This window comes from Halichoerus grypus, chromosome 14, assembly GCF_964656455.1.
Source record: "Halichoerus grypus chromosome 14, mHalGry1.hap1.1, whole genome shotgun sequence".
NCBI lineage: Eukaryota > Metazoa > Chordata > Mammalia > Carnivora > Phocidae > Halichoerus > Halichoerus grypus.
This window is the reverse complement of record NC_135725.1, coordinates 40,312,547-40,325,045: the sequence shown is the minus strand read 5'-3', so window position 1 is coordinate 40,325,045 and position 12,499 is coordinate 40,312,547. Positions and strand designations below refer to the sequence as shown.

General features: G+C 40.5%; 1 long non-coding RNA gene across 1 annotated transcript; it reads right to left on the bottom strand.

Moving 5' to 3' along the window:
* Positions 1 to 694: 694 nt before the first annotated feature.
* LOC144380168 (uncharacterized) lies at positions 695 to 12,423 on the bottom strand. The gene is made up of 3 exons (XR_013444004.1): positions 11,910 to 12,423; positions 5,276 to 5,400; positions 695 to 1,116 (listed from the first exon to the last, which is right to left on the bottom strand). It is a non-coding gene; the product is annotated as an uncharacterized LOC144380168 (long non-coding RNA).
* Between the last annotated feature and the right edge of the window lie 76 nt (positions 12,424 to 12,499).

Here is a 12,499-nt window from a genome sequence, read left to right as displayed (position 1 = left end):
TGGGTGCTATTTGTAGCAATTGCTTTGTTTTTGACCTACTCTTGCACTGCTCCAGTTTCTTTCCTGCTCCAGTTTTGGTCCTGATCCTGATACCCAACTACCTTTCCTGTTTGTTAGTTACCCTGTTTCTGCCTTTAGACTTGACCTTTATACTTGCTTTCCCAGGCTTGAGTCAGTCATGCCTTTGTTTCCTTCCACTTGAGAATACTTCGATGTGCTGACTGTACCCTAACCTTGCTGTAATCAGCACTGCATTTTTTTGTACCGTACCCTTGTGTGTGGAGACAAGGAGATGTGGGCAAAACTCCCTCAACATAATTAGATTTTATATGAAAAACAACTATAGAATTAGAAAAATATCTGGGAAAGCAAATTGTTTAAGCAAAGTCCACAAAGATATAGGCAAGGATGATGTTGTTGAAACAATCTTTGGGAATAATGTTTAAAAAGTTAGGCAAATTTCATAGACTTATAAAAGGCCAGACCACTTTCTTCAAGGTGGGACAACTCTAAAGGGCCATCTTAGTTCCAGAATTCCTGTAGGATCTGCTGAGCGCTTTGCTGCAATGCTGTAACATTCTACACCTCCCTTTTCCCAGTCCTACTACTTTCATGATCCCCTCACCTAAGTGTTGATCCCTAGGGCATTCCCCAAAAACTTCACACTTCCCAGGGAATCCAAGTGATGACAAAATGTATAAACTTAAATTTTACTTTGATAAGGAGCTACAACCAAAAAGTCAAAATTTCAAAGTACAATCATTTTGATAGGGAAATGGCTTGTTTTTGTGTAAATATTTTGGAGACACTGATCTCTAGAAAGAAAAACAATACCGGTGGAGAATAATTAAAAATTTTCAACATTTTTTTTATAGAAAAAAGATTGACATGATCAAGAGAGAAGAATTACATGAAATCCAAGAGAAGAGAAAGCTTCAGGAAGAAGATATTCTCTGTGAATTTTTGTTGGATCTGAACTAGGTCAAGTCAGGCCATTTAGCGCAGAAGTCAGTTGGATAAAAATGGCTATAGGACAATTCCAAAAGTGTAATTTTGGTGGGCGGGTCAGAGTTGGGGGTTTTCTATGATCCATATCACTCTGCAGAGATGTTGGACCTGGAAAAGAAACATGACATCAAAATGTGTCAAAACGCAAGGAGATAACTAGAAAAGAAAGGAAAAAATAAATCAGGTTGGAGAAGCTCAGCAAAAAGAAACTGTAGCCAATTTCATTAGTTTCTCTGTTTTCAAGGAGGGGAAAGGAAATGTTCCAGGATTTGATTTTTGAGGTGCATATGTCCAGTTCACACTGCGTGTGTGTATGTGCACAGAATGCCATTCAGCTATTGTCCAGACACACAGTCACTACCCAAACCAGGAAGTCATGCAGGATGCTTGTGGGGGTGGGGGTGGTCCTGGGGTTGACCTTGGTGGTGTGGGGTAGTGGATGTGATTGTGAGGCTGGTGCTCATTGCGGTGTCAGTTGCAGCAGTGGTGGTATGGGGAAGTATTGACAGTAGGGTCCTTGTACATAACATGTGTGGGTATTAGGAGATATGTCAATGGAGTCCCTGAGCAGTTTTGCTGTACATATCACCCCCAGGTCTGTAGTCAACTCTCTGTGGTGGGCTCATGGCTTCCCCTTTTCCCTCAGAACTTTAAGTTTGGATAAATTTTACCTTATGCTAAATATACTAAATATTATACTAAATATTATTCATGTAAGCCCACTTTTCACATATTATCATTTATGTTACATGGAATATAATTGCAACATAAGATAAAAGAGAAAAGCCTCAAAATTGAACTGCTGTCAAATATAAACAAACCCATACTTTTTGAGTAAACTAGAGCAAGCTTCTCAAGAATTGAACTATTTCAATAGTTCAAGACCATGGCATATAATTGCAGAGATAAAGAACCAAAATTCAGACACTATTATGATGCGGCAGAGCCCTCCAAAGTAGAAACTCAAATATTCCCTTGAAATTGTATTACTGATGTGTTAGTGTGCTCTTATCAAATTTTTCACCTTCCCCTTTTCCTTTTCTTTTAAAATATTTTATTTATTTATTTGGGGGGGGGGGAGAGAGAGAGAAAGAAAGAGCGAGCATACAAGTGGGGGCAGGGGCAGAAGGAGAAGCAGACTCCTGGCTGAGCAGGGCACCCAAAGCCAAGCTCAATCCTGAGACTCTGGGATCATGACCTGGGCTTAAGGTAGACACTTAACCTACTGAACCACCCAGGCACCCCTTACCTTCCCTCTTTTCAATTTTGCAATCAGGTTACTGAACTAAGATACTAAGAATGCACCATGTTTGTTAATTTCATGCTTTTTTTTTTTTTTTTTTTTTTAGAAAATACAATCTCTACCTTCATTAAATATGTAATTCTCTTGCAAAAAGAAAGACCTTTCAAAGGTGAATTATTTAGTGTATGGATAATTTGAATCCTACACTTTTGTATACTTGATCACTCACTTGACACCTTATCATAAAGTAGGTTGATACGTAGCCTCTGGCTAACTGACTGCATTTTTAAAGGGAATGTCATGGAAAGAAACACATCTCAAAGCCACCGCTCTTATTGCTCTTATGTATTTGCCTCTAAAATATAGATTCCATAAAATCTGCAAATGTTGTTACCTGCAAAAAAAATACAAATAACTTTAGATTCTATTAAAAGAAAAAATAAACTACAAATTCCATTTGGATTGACTTTGGATTTTCTAATATTCTTAATTTCCATAAATCTAAGTAATTTTTCTATTAGCTAAGAAAAGCTATGAGAATTTTGAGGAAAAAAAATAGTAGTGAGAGGCCACCAGTTATTACAACCTATTACAAAGCAATAATAATTAAAACAATGTGATATTAATGCAAGAAATGAGACAGATGGGACATGATCCAGGAACAGGCACTATTATAAATGACTTTAATCTACAATAACAGAAGTGTTGGGTTGTCTGGCTGGCTCAGTCCTCAGTCGGTAGAGCATGTGACTCTTGATCTCAGAGTGGCGAGTTTAAGCCCCACATCAGATGCAGAGCCGACTTAAAAAAATGTTAAAAAAATTAATAAAAGTGTTAGTGATGTCAATTGGGGCATTTTTTGTTGTCTTGAAGCTTTGATGAAGTCCTAAACCTCAGGACCCAAGGGATATTTGCTCCACATATTCTAAACAGAGAAACTAGACACATGCCTACCAGCTTACTAAGAAACAACATGGATCCTGGCACACTTTCAGGCTACATTAAAAGAGAGTAGGATTTCAAACATTGTCTTCAAAGTGAGGCTTCCTTTGGAGAAAATTGCACACTTGGGAGAGAGTACTATGTTTTCCTACCACTCTTCATAGTAGCAGAATCTTGCTTCTTCACCATCTCCCCATAAAAGTGAGGGAAGCTTCAAGAGAATCACTCACCAAGTCTGGTTTGACTGATAGAGAGGAGGCATTTCATCACCCAGCCTGGATGCTTGCTGAGCTATAAAACTTAGGTCTTGCCTGGTGCTGCTACTAAAATAGAACATGGTAAGACTGTCTTAAGGGAAACTTGTTCTGGGTCATCTGGAGTTTGGGGAGCATAGAGAACACTGTTTGACTCTTCCATAGAAAAGTCTGGATATGAAAGGCTGTCTAGAATTGTCTTGATGGCAGGGCCAAGAACAATCTACAGATATGCAGTCCATAAAGACAACTTGGATGTAGTGAGTCTAGACTGCTGCCATTTTGAAAAAAATTCCCAAAAGAACTGCCTGCTTGGATAAGTTGACCCTAGCAGGAAGAGGCTGCGTGAGGGTGTATCAGGAAAGCAGGAGTTGAGGGAGAGTGTTACAAGGTCACAGAATGTACACCATCCCCATAATGGACAGAGGGCTGAGAAACCAGAGTAGAGGGGGTCTCCAAATAATTCACTAAATCACCCCCTAAAAGAGGGAGTTGGCCTTTGGTTATCTGCCCTTGAAGACTCTTTTCAACATTCAGCCAAGTAAAAAGATGTTTTTGTTCCTTTTCATCTTATCCCCAGCTTCTTACTCTTGGATGAGCCAAAAAAGCAGTGAGTGAGTGAATGGAGAGGAGGGAGTAAATGAAACCAACAATATCCAGTTAAACTTGGGGGCAACGAGGAGACACTTGAAATTGAAAGGAAGATGAATTTTTAAAAATTTTGTTGGGATAGGATTTTTTAATACTCAAAAATAAGGACTATTCACTATTATCCAAAAATGGCTATAAAAGCAGTGGGATCCATGGTGGTTTAAAAGTACATCTGCAAATTTTTTTTTTTAAGATTTATGTATTTAAGAGAGAGACAGCACAAGCTGGGGAGGGGCAAAGGGAGAGGAGAGAGAGAATACTCAAGCAGACTTCCCACTGAGTGTAGAGCCCAACACGGGGCTCGATCCCATGACCCTGAGATCATGACCTGAGCCAAAATCAAGAGCCAACCGCTCACCAACTGAAAGCCATCCAGGCACCCCTTCTGCAAATTCTTTGACACTCCTTCTTTCAAGAGACAGAGTCTATGTTTCCTCTCCTTGTGATCGCTACAGTGAATGAAATATGGCAGAAGTTGCCCTGGGTGACTTCCAAGGCTAAATCAGGTAAGAAATAGAGCTGGCCTGCTGGCTTCTCTTAGGTACCTACTCTGGGAGCCTTTAGCTACCATGTAAAAAGTTCAGCTATATTGAAGCCATCATGTGGAGAGATCACGGGCAGAGATCATATTAAGAAAGAGACAGAGACAAAGAGACAAAAACAGAGGCTCTTTGACGGCAGGACAGCAGCTAGGGAGATACAAGTAAGGTGAGTATGGCACTTGTTTTTTAAGATGGAGGACATCAAACAACAACAACTAGTAATTAGCATAAATCATATTTTAATGCAATATTTTTCTTATAAGTTAATGTACATGCTGAATAAAACATCAATATTTTACAGAAAGACAGGCTCAGTATTCCTGATTGTTCTTTTGGCTTCCAACTCCACGAGGGCTCAGCAGGGCACTGTTACTCATCTGATTGACTGGAAAGGACACAAAGCAACTTTCCAGGGCAATGGACATATTCTACATCTTGGTTTGGTTAGTGTCTATGTGGATGTATGTAATTGTCAAAACTTAATGAACGGTGCTCTTAAGATCTACCCATTTTATCGTTTGTAATTACACCACTCTATATGTGTATACATATTTAGAAGGGGCATGTGATCCAATTCAGTCTAAGGAATGTTGGAGGAAAGTTGCCGGAGGTTTGAGGGACAGAAGTTTTCTTACTGTGAAAGAGAGCAGCGGCAGCGCATGGTCTCTGGGGAGCACTCCATGGGAATGCGAGAGCTGGGACTGTGGTGGTCATCCAGCTGCCGGCCTGAACAGGATGCCGATGCATGGAGATGGCCGAGCTGAAAGAATCGGAGAGAAAAAGGGCCAGAGCCGTAAGGGAACTGTGCCTGACCACTGCATTTACTCTGAACCTTTCTAGTTATATAAACCAGCATCCTTTTTATTTTATAAGCCAGTTTGGGTTGGGCTCTCTGCTGCAAATTCAGAGGGACACACAGAGAAAGCAATAAACACAAGCGGTGAAGTCGTAGGGGCCCGGAGTAAGCAGAGTCATGAAGTGAATGGAAGCAGAGTGTAGACAGTGCTTGAGTCGCACCCCCAAGTAGGCACTGAGCTACCACTGGATAAAGGACAGGGGATGAGACAGATAAGATCTCTGATCTCATTGAGTTTACATTCTAGCCGGGCTGAGTGTGTGGGGGGGCAGGAAGGGGTCAACAATAATTTTAGATAGCGATAAATACTATAAGGAAAATAATACAAGGTAATGTGATGTGGAAGAGGCTACTAATTTTACTGGAGAGCCAGAAAAGCCTTCTCCAACAGAGGTGGACATTTGATCAGTGACATGAATGAGGAAAAGATGCCAGCAGTCTGAAGCTCAAAAAAAAGAAAGAAAAAAAAAGTTTTCTAGGTAAAGACATAGCAGAACATTCCTGGAAGACAAAAAACAGATGAAAGCATAGAAAAGATCCCTAAGATCTTTAATGTGTATATAAATCACCTCGACATCAAGTTAAAATGAAGATTCTGATTTAGTAGTCTGGGGTGATGCCTGAGATTCTGCATTTCTAACTAGCTCCAAAGTGATGCAGATGTTTCTGGTTTATTGACCATACTTGGAGTAACAAGGCCCTGGGAAATTGCTTTGTGGACAGCCTGGTCCACAAAGAAATTAAATGTTTCTTTAAAAATCTTTATAACAATGGAACACTAACCCAACATTCAGGCATCTAATTATTAGTAATTAATTTTAAGTGCATTGGTCAATGATACTTTGGAAATTAAAAGCAAAAGACAAAAAACCCGACTCTTCACAGGTAGTCCAAGAAGCACTGCCTTAGGGCCTAAAATATTACAGCGATGGAGGGGACTATACCATTCACTAAAACTGAAGAGAAGCTGGGAACATTGAAATATCAGGTATAAGGAAGAGCTAAAATAAAATTTCAGGTACAAAACATGGGGATTAAAAAAAACTGACATCACCATCATCACCACTACCGTGTACACACATGTTGACAGGCACACACACAAATAAACACACACACACACATACGCATGCATACACACACATACGCATACACACAGGCAATTTCCATACAGAACTCCTGGTCACTAGGAGTCTATTTCTCAAACATCCCCAAAATACCCTCTTTAAATACATCCAATGGTTCTGAGCAAAGACTTCTTTTTCTGGAATTTAGGGGCTCCTGAATATAATGCTGCTCCCTTAAAAGTGAAGCCCATAAATCAACAAGCCTTCCTCTGTGCATAGAACACAGAGCTGTTCACTGCCTCACTGTTAAACAATAATTGTTTAAATTGGTTCCTTGAAAATCTGGTGATCCTTCATATTCTGGTTGTGCTGAATCATAATTATGGTAGAAGTGCAAAATCTCTAAGAAAACCTGGTCTTGAGATCTGCATCATCTGAACTGACCTTCCACTTCTCTCTGTGTGCTTGTGGTATAACCGGAAAGATGTCACATTTCTCCATTTGTTTCACCTATGGAAACTCTTGTCTTCCTAATAATCCTAGCTATTTTTTAACAAACTCCCTCCAACTGAGGTAATTTTATTGTGTTCCTTGACACTTGAAAGTACCTGTCTAGTTCACTGTGAATGGCTGAATATGTATATTTCATCAGCTTAAATGATTTTAGTTGCAAATAACAGAAAACCCAATTCAAATTACTTTAAGAACTAAAGGTGATTTATTGGCTCATCTAAATGGAAATTCAAGAGATGGGGTGGGCTTCAGGTAAAATGTGATCCAGTGACACAATGGTCATCTCAAAAACTCAGTTTCTTTTCTATATTCTTATAGAACATAGAGGGGTGTTACCTAAAAGCCAACTTGAACAAATTTTCTCATTATTGTTAATTGCTTGTTAATTGCTTATTTTTCTTGACCTTTATTTGAACAACTGACTTACAGTCCTACTTTGTAGGAGAGATTCCAAAATGTCATTCTAGCTTACATGAACTTCAGTCAGAGATTCTGGAACAGTATTTGGATGTATTCCACCCAAAAAATAACCTAGTCCCAAACTTTTTGCCCAGGATTTCCTCACTGCACCAGAATTCTGTGGGTATAAAAGCAAATTAACTCAAGGTCAGATGGTCATGACCTCCCAGTGCCCTTTCTTTCTTCCTCAGAGAGATGAGACTCAACTGGACACATTGTAGGTTTCACTGTCTCTATTCTTCTATAAACAGTTGTTACACAAAGAGAGACAGATTATTCTACATGTTCTCAAAATAGATATAATTTTGCATTTTTCTCATGCCTGGGATTCTTTCTTAGCCATTCCCTCCTCCTAATGGCTTTCTCCTAGACACATATATATTCATTATCCTAACATTCTTTCCTTTCTTCTCCATATTCTCTCCTTTCAATCTTGTTTGTTTTCAATGGTGAAAAAAAGTTAAAGATTGTTTCAAATGGTCTATTTTTTCTAACATTAAACAGACTGGGAAAAAAAAAAGTATTCTCCTTTATTTGAGAAACTAGAGGCCAATTAAAACTATAAAATCAGTCAGCCAGTAGACAGAGGATAAAAATCGTTCTGCAAAGTGTAATAAATTAGAAATGGGTATTTGTTACATAGCTGATAACCCTTAGGTAGAGGGAGATGCAAACATGCCACCTACTTTGCACTTAAATGAAACATTAATAAGAGTCAGAGCTACTTAAGGTCTGGAAAGTCCATTGTCCCACAATTAGAATTCCCCCAGAGTCACTTAGTCCTTGGGAAAGGATTCGGTTTATATGAAGCTTTGACCCTGGAGCCCTGCAGGTATACCGACCAGTAAGGGACTGCCCCTCTTCCATACCTAGGCTATCCACTGTTAGGAAGGCAGAACAGAGACTGTGTGCTTGAAAGGCAACTTAAAGAGTCCTTCCTCTGTATCCCCATGGATCAAAAATTGAATTTCTACGATTTAGCTTTCTAACAGACATTAAAGATTTTTGAGCAGACAACTTGGGCCTTTCACCAGTTTTAGAGCTACAGAGGAGGAACAACAAATGGAAAATAATATTATGTATTTATGTTTGTACTTGTTGAATTTAATACAAAATAGTTTAAAACAATCCTGGAAGTCCCCCAAATCTTTTTCCTTGCAAACATGGTCTGAACATTACTCAGAATTGAGAAAAACAAATAGCTGTAGAGAATGCCTCACTGAGGATATACCTGGGACGCACACAACGTTCCTAATTCCTTCATCTTCAGATCCCAGAGGCCATGACCAACACTAAAGAGAAAGAATTCTTAATCTGTGGGTTTGGGGTGAATTTCAATCTACCCCATAGAGAAGGTCAGCTCTATTTTATCTTTCTATTTTGGCTTTCTTAGTAAGATTTTATTTAAACCTCTTGAATTTGTTCTTAAACAAGAGGAATACACCATACTGTCTTGTTACTTCTAGAAAAGCTTGGGCCCTCTGGCTTAGAATAAGCAGAAGAGAATAGAGCAATAAACTATAAGGGTTAACCTCAAAAGGGGAAGCTCCCAGATGAAATCATCCCCAAGTGTGAGATAATTTTGTGGAAGAACTAACCTAAACAAGATGCATTTTTGTCCTCGGATAACCCTACTCTTTAAAGTGGGCATGTAGGGGGTGCCTGGTGGTTCAGTCAGTTGAGCGGCTGCCTTTGGCGCAGATCATGATCCCAGGGTCCTGGGATCGAGCCTACATCAAGCCCAAACCGAGCCCCCCATCAAGCCCTGCATCAACTCCCTCCGCCTGCCGTTGCCCTTGCCTGTGCTCTCTTTGTCCAATAAATAAATAAAATCTTAAAAAAAAAAATAAAGTGGGCATGTAGGATTTGCTTTGCTAAATGAAATCAGAACAATAGTGTCTTTTTAAACAAGGTAGAATCGTTTGTTTTAATCTCATTTATACACTTGCATTAAATCAGAGAATTAAATTCCTTAAACTTGCCTCTCATTCAGTGTTACGGGCTTTTCTATAATTCAATGGAACAGACACCATTTTACCTTTTAAGACCCTCAGAACACCTGTAGTAGCTAGTTACGGAATTGTTCTCCTCCCGTGCTTTCCTAGCAGCTAGCATTTCATGCACTTACTTCCTTTGCATTTGAGAATGACCAGATTTGGAAAATGACAAATGGAAATGCTTTGCTATTCAAAGAGGAATCCTTTGGAATTTCTAAGTAACAAGGGATGCTTTGAGATGAGTCTATGGCAAGAACACAAAAGTTCTATTGATGAATTGTTCATTCTTGCAGTCATATTTGTCCCATTCCATTTGAAGACGAACTAGTTATGAAACATTTTGCTAGGCTCTGGAGATGAGACTGTGACTTGGTCCCTGCTCTCCTGGAGTTTGTGGTCTTAAGGGGCAGAGAACCACTGCATAAGTCATTATAAAACTAACTATATAATTACAAGGTAGGACGAATACTATGAAGCAATAGTTTAGAGTACAATGAGAATGTAGCACAATCGTTTTTTACTAATTTTTGGAAATCATGGAGTAATCTGAGTTACTGGCCCTCCTTAAGTAAGTTCATTTTCCCCTCCAGCTAATCATGGATTGGGTAAAGATACCTAAAATTTTATCTTTAATCTAGATTTCTCTATATATCTGAGTGTTTATTTGACTTCCTTGTTTGCCTGACTCAAACCTAGGTTATCCAAAACGGAACCATGATCTTTCTGCTCAAGCCTGGTCATCTTTCACAGTTCCGTGTCTCAGTGTATGGCCCTACCATGGACATTACTTGAGGAGCTCCATCATTTAAAGGGTAGGGAGTGGAGGTTAGTTGGCAAAGGAGATTGAAGAGTGGCCTGATGTCAGGGGCAGATCTGTCTTGAAGCTAGTGAAGCTTAAGATTCTGGGTATTTGTCAGGGATGCCTGGCTGGCTTAGTTGGAAGAGCATGTGGATCTCGATCTCAGGGTTGTGAATTTGAGCCCCACGTGGGGTGTAGAGATTACTTAAATAAACAAAACTTAAAAAAAAAAAAAAGATTCTGGGTCTTTCTTTTGCCTGGGAGGAGCCCTAGCAATGTGTTTACATGGTCACATATTTCTGTAAAGTTTTCAAAAGAAAGATATCTTTTTCTTTTCTTAAATCAGAGCCCCAAATCGTGTAAGCTTCAGGTCCCACACACTGGCCGCTCAATAAGAAGAAGGAGCAAAACTGAGGGTGTGATTATATGGAATTATGGGGTGGGGGGCAACACTTCAAGGGAGTGTTCAATAGTTACGAATGCATCTGAGAGGACAGAGAATATAGGGAGAGAAACAATTCCATTGGATTTAGTTAAGGGGAGATTATTGGTGTCTAGCAAAAGCCCTTTCAGTGCAGTGATGGGGCAGGAACCCAAGATGCAGGTGGTTGATGTCAAGAAATTTAAATGTGAAGAAAAGAGGAGAAAATGTAACTGGGGAGAGATGGGCTGGGGAGTAATGTTATTGCCTGCTTGCCTTCCTCCGTCTCTCTGTCTCTCTCTCTCTCAATGGGGAGAGTTGAGAGTGCTGATTGAGAGGTTACACAAGACAGAGATGTGTTGAAGATACAAGGGATGAGTTTTCCCTTCATCCTAACTTCACTTTCATTTTCAAAGGACCCAGAGGAGATGAATATCCACAGATGGTAAAGAAATCGAGTGAGTGCTTTTATTTCCCCAGTAGGCAAAACTACACTGATGCCTATGTTTGAGAAAGCACAATGGGTCTTAGACTGAGGACACTCTCTCCACCCAGGGCACTTTAGCTCATTTTACTCCCAGTCATTTGCAGACAACTGATCTATTTTGAAGCTTTCTGAAAATATCCATTTAATAGCTCAAATCAGCTTCCCTCTGGAGCCTCGTATGTTTTAAAAACTGTATTTCCCCTTAAATATTTGGTGAATATTGGAGAAATACACTTTTTTTTAGTAGACAAAAAATTTTACAAGTCTGCCAAAGAAATCAGAACTTTTAATTCAGGATATTAAAAGAAATTCTTGTAAATATTTTAAATTGGACTTCTGAGTATCCTTTGATGTATACCCTAATATTAGACGTATGTACTGTGAGAGGAAGCAATTTTCTTCCGCAGAAAAGATTCCTGGGACTCAGGAATTGAGGGTATCAGAAACACAATCTTAAATGGCACAAAATAGAAATGAATATGTTTCTCCTGGCACCATGCAATTCTGAACCCTTCTTTCACGTTTATTGTTTCCGTCTTTTAATTGGATATGTCTGAGAAGCACACTAATGTTCTAAAAGTTACTTAGAATGTGAGATTATTAAGCCCCCACTCCCCATGCCTCCTCATTAAAGCGCTTCTCATCACCTTCCCATACCACTTAAATAAGTTACCTGTACAGAAGGCATCCACAAGGCAGTCCACATAATGAAAAAAAAGAAAAAAATTAAGTCCTCAAAACTGGAAATAGCGGCTACCAGTTCCCACAGGTTGCCAGATTTAGAAAGGAAAAATACAGACCCCCAGGTTAAATTCGAATTTCAGATAAACAATGAACAATTTTTCAGCGTAAGTATGTCCCAAACATTGCACGGGCCATACCTGGCCAAAATAATTATTCCTCGTTATTGGACATTCGCACTTAACGGGGCGCCCTGTATTCCCCCAAGGCAACCTCACAGAACCCAAGTCCCGCACCCCAGGCCCAGCGGGCGCGGAGCTAGTTTAAAACCCAGGACCCGCGGGCTGGGCCGCGCCCCCTGATTGGCCGAGGCGCGCCCGCCGCCCCGCCGGCCGCAGGCGTCACGCAGCCCCGGCAGCCCCGGCCCCGGCGCCGCCGCCGCCGCCGCCTCCTCCTCGGCGGCCCCGGTCGGCGCAAGTGCGGCGCGCGCGGGGGGAGGGGGCGCGGCGGAGCGCGAGGCTGGCGTCGGGCCGCCGCCGGCCGGGCGGGATTAAGTTTCTCGGTCGCGCGTGAGTGTGCGCG